The following is a 5,134-nucleotide window of genomic DNA, read 5'->3' on the forward strand; positions in this document are numbered from 1 at the left end:
AATAAATAGATTAGTTTAGGGAGTATTGTCATCTTAATTATATTCGCTAGGCCTATCCAAAAGCACTGAATGTCTTTCCAATTATTTAAATCTGACTTTATTTTTGTGGCAAGTGTTTTGTAATTTTGCTCATTCTACTGAAAATCTAGAAACATATTCTTTACCTGCTTCTTTGTACTATGGTCCCATTAACTCCTATGACTTTTTCTCTGTCATTAGTATGTGTGAAGAGAAAGCTGTATGACTACTACAAAATTTTGAAAACATTTAAAACTCATTTCCCAAGCTTGAATAAATGATTTACACAGAGTCTATAAAAGGCTGACAAAAAAAGAAAGAAAAAAAAAAGAATGAGAACTCTGTTCTCCTGCTGTTTTATTGTTCTTTCTATCTATCTATCTATCTATCTATCTATCTATCTATCTATCTATCTATCCATCTATCTATCTATCTATCAGTTTTGATCAGTTGATCTGTGGTTGTGAGTGTGCACACATTACATTTACAGGAGACTCGTGTGTGTGTGTGTGTGTGTGTGTGTGTGTGTGTGTGTGTGTAGAGAGAGAGTTTGTTTTTTTCAGATTTAAAAATTAGAAATGAACAAATTTGTTAAATATAATATATATTTATAATTTTTATTTTATTTACTTAATAGTTCCCCAATAATATTGAGTATACTTTTTTTTACATTTGTTTTTAAAATTTTTGAGTTCTAGGTTTTTTCCCTTATCCCCACCCATAATTAAGAAATCATAGATAAAAGTCCTCAAGAAAAAGTAAAGAAAAGAGAGATAGAGAGAGAGAGAAACAGAGAATGATTCAATTTGTATTAAGAAACAATCAGTTTCTTCTCTGGGACTGGATAGGATTTTTCATCATAAGTCCTTCAGTGTAGCTGGGGATGATTTTACTACTAGAAGAGCAAAGTAATGGACAATTGGTCATTACAGAACATTGCTGTTACTTTGTATGCAGTACATTTCATTTTGCTTCAGTTCATGAAGGACTTTCCTGATTTTTTTTTCCTCTGAGAGCATACTGTTCATCATTTCCCATAGAAAAAACAATATCACATCAATAACATATACCACAGTTTCTTAAGCCATTCCCTAATTTATAGGCATCCCCCCAGTTTTCTTTTTTTTTTCCCTGAGAAGAGAGATGCTATGAATATATTGTGTACTTATATCCCATTTCCCATTTTTTAAAATCTCTTTTGATATTCATTCCTAGAAGTGGTATTGTTAGGTCAAAGGATATGCATAAATGTATGGCATTTGTGTGCAGATCATATATTTTGATCATTTACCTATAGGGGCATGGATCCTACTTTTTATAAATTTGACTCAGTTCCCTCTATATTTGAGAAATGAGGGCTAATCAGAGAAACTTGCTTGGAAATTCTTTTTACAATTATTATTGCTAACTCTTCTTCTCCAATTTATTCTTTCCTTTCACCCTGTCCCTCCTCAAAAGTATTTTCATATTGACCACTGCTTCCCCTGATATGCCCTCTTTTGTACAACCTTCCCCGCATTTCCCATTCTTCTCCTATTTTCCTGCAAGGTAAGATAGATTTCTATACCCCATGAGTATGTATGTTTTTAACCCTTTTAGCCAATTATGATGACAGTAAGGTTCACTTACTCACTCCTCTTTTTCTCCCTCTCCCCCTCCAATATAAAAGATTTCTCTTGTCTCTTTTTTTATGACAGATAATTTTCACCATTCCACTTCTCCCTTTTCCTTCCTCCCAGGACATTCCTCTCAAAATCCTTAACTTCATAATTTTTTAAAAAAGATACTATCCTTTCATATTCAATTTGTACTTACACAGAGGTGGCATAGTGAAGCAAGTAACAGTTCCAGCTTTCCCAATTTCCCTTAAAAACCCCATGAAACCAAGCCTCTGACCAGAGTCTGATGGAATGAAACCATGTTCCAGTTAGAGATAAATTGGAAAAACTTATAAAAAGCCAACCTTAATGGGATGAAAAAGGGTTCAGCTCAGCTCAGACAGACTCTGAGAAAACAGATGAGATGATCTTAATCACAGCCAATTTGCAAATAAGAGCTTTGGTCTTGGCTCAGTAGAGGAGCATATCAGTGAGGCAACCTCCAGTCCCAGACCAGAAGGCAAATTCAGGGTGTTTTCTGGAAAGAGCTACACCTTACACACTCACCAGTGCTCAAAGCCAAGACTCAGCACTGTCCAGAAAGCTTGGGACAGCATCCCTTACCATAGGAGCAGAACTTGATTATAAAAGTAAAAAAAAAAAAAAAAAAAAGGAAAAAGTGAGCAAGAAACAGAAAAGAACCTTGACCATTGAAAGCTACTATGGTGATAGACAAGACCAAAGCAACAACTTGGGTGAGGATGAAGAAATCTCAAAGAGTGATATGAATTGGTCTCAAACCCAAAGAGGCTTCTCGGAAGTACTCCTGAAAGACTGTACAAAGGAAATAAGAGAGATAGACCACAAAATGAGAAAAGAAATGAGAGGAAGGCATGAGAGAGTCAACAGCTTAGAAAAGGAAGGAAATTCCTTAAAAATATAATTAAATTCAAATACCTACTGGAGAAAACACCACCTTATAAAGTATAACTAACAAAATGGAAAAAGAGATACAAAAGCTAACTGAAGAAAATCATACATTAAAAACTAGTATGTGGCAAATGGAAGCTATTGAAGAATCAGTCAAAAAAATTAAAGACAAATTAAAGAAAATGTGAAATGCATCATTTAAAAAAAAAGCCAGCCTGGAAAATAGACCTAAAAGAGACCTTTAAAATTTATTAGTCTACTTGAAGGCCATGACAAAAAAAAAAAAGACATTGGATATCATTCTTCAAGAAATCCTCAAGGAAAGCACCCTTAATATTGAAGAAACAGAGGGGAAAATGCTCATTGAAAGAATCATTCAATCAACAGCTTCAAAAAGAGACCCCACAAGGAATACCCCACTTAACTTACAAAACTCCAATACTATAATTTCAAGAAAAATACTTCAAACTCCCAGGCAAAAAATAATCCAGATATCACAGAGCAACAATCAGGATTAACCAGGATCCAAGCAATTTCTACACTAAAGGATCAAAAAGCCTGGAAAACCATACCAGAGAAGGCAAAGTATCTGGGGTTACAATGAAGAATTAACTATCCAGAGAGACTGAGCATCATCTTTCAAGGGAGAGGATGGATTTTCAATGGATTAAGAGATTTTCAGTCATTTCTATTGAACTAAATAGAACTAAACAGAAAATTTAACCTTAAACACAGAACTCAAGAAAATCAAAAAAGGTAAACAGGGGAAATATATGTTATTTCAAGGTTAAACTGTTTAAATCTCTAGATGGAAAAATGATGTCTGTAACTCTTGGCAACTATTTGTTACTGGGGAAGAAAAAGGGGGAATCACATGGATGGAGGGTATGATTGTGGATGGACTCTGATATGATGATATCAAAGATAAAGACATTAAGGGGTGAACAATGTTCTGTACTGAAAGAAGAGGAAAGGGGAGGTAAAATGGGATAAATGAGATTGCATGAAGAGTACAAAATACCTATTACATTAGAGCGAAAAAAGAAGGGATGTGAAAAGTGTCTGAAGCTTGATCTCAGAAATTTTGGCTCTAAGAGATAATAACTTAATCATTCAATTGGGAATAGAAATCTACCTAACCCTACAACGAAGTAGGTGGAGAAAGAGGACAGAAAAAGGTAGGGCTGAAAAACTGAGGGAAAAAAGAGAAGGGAAGTAATAAAAGATAAGGTCTGGTCAGGGTGCGTTAAAAAATACTACTAAGAAGAGGAAGAGTGGTGATAGAAGATAAGGTAATGGGTAAGGTGTGTCAAAAACACTACTAAAGATTGTGGAAAGAGAAAATGAAAGTATATGCAATGGAGAAAATAGAATGGAAGAAAATACAGAGCTGGTAATCATAACTGTAAATGTGAGTGGGGTTGAACTCTCCCATAAAATGGAAAATGAAAAGGTATCTACCACAACATGGATAAATGACAGATGACCAAAAGATTTATAATGGGTCACATCCATTTGCCAAATTTCATTTGGCCTCAAACCACAAGGATTCTTCCCTGGAGGGAGTGTAGGAGCCTGGAAAGGAAGGCAAGCTGTACAGGCTTTTACTATGCTCTTAGCTTCTTTTGTTATCTCAAATTGCAAATGTAATGCTTGAGCAGCCTGATTATGTCTAGAATTAAATTTTGGGGCTTCTTGAAATAAAGGAGTATTGACCATCATAATCTGCCTTTAAATTACCATCAAAAATAGGACCTGGAATTCCACTATGAGAGTGGACATGAAAGATATAAATCTTATCTGGATGCTTTCTCACTTGCTCTTGAAGTTCCTGATATATATTAGATCTGATATATATTAGAGGCTACACATTTTATACCTACTGAATAGACTGAATCAGATATTATATTAATATATCCTGCATAATAAGAAAGAGCTAGAATGATTGCATACATAAAATTCATTCTGCTGAGTGGACTGAAAAGGAGTTCTGACTAATCTCTTTATACTTGTCACGAGAATATACAGCACAAATATTATGTTTGGATGCATCTGTAAAGATAGTTGATCCTTTAAGAGGAATTTTAGAAACCTTTTCTTCAAGAATCCATCTCCAGTTATGTAATAGTCTGGTTATCTTTAATGGAGACCCGTGTGTAAAATGTGGAGCTGTGGCCAATAAAATTTGGCACTCTGGGATGGTTTCACAGCATACATTAATTGTTGCAGTAAGTATAAAAGGTGTATATCTTGTCAGGTCTTATCCCAGATAATTATACTGCTCACTTAATGGCCTTTAATAAAATTCTGGCTACAAGTACTGGGTCAGGAGTAAGGCTTTGTTCTGGTTGTGCCGGGAAGTTCACCTACTCTATCACTATCTCCTTGATGGACTGCTGTGGGTGCTTCTTTTGTAGCAAAAACTGATATTTCCAAGGTTTTTTGAGTGGCTCAGCCACATTTAAATGGCCAGTTCAAGTTCTCTCAAAGCCTCTTGAGCTTCTTTTTTATGGTGGCATGGTGGGTTTAAAGCACTACCTTCTCTTAAAATGTCATATAAGTGTTGATAGTAATTGATAGGTAATTAA

This window comes from Sminthopsis crassicaudata, chromosome 5 (assembly GCF_048593235.1).
Source record: "Sminthopsis crassicaudata isolate SCR6 chromosome 5, ASM4859323v1, whole genome shotgun sequence".
Classification (NCBI taxonomy): domain Eukaryota; kingdom Metazoa; phylum Chordata; class Mammalia; order Dasyuromorphia; family Dasyuridae; genus Sminthopsis; species Sminthopsis crassicaudata.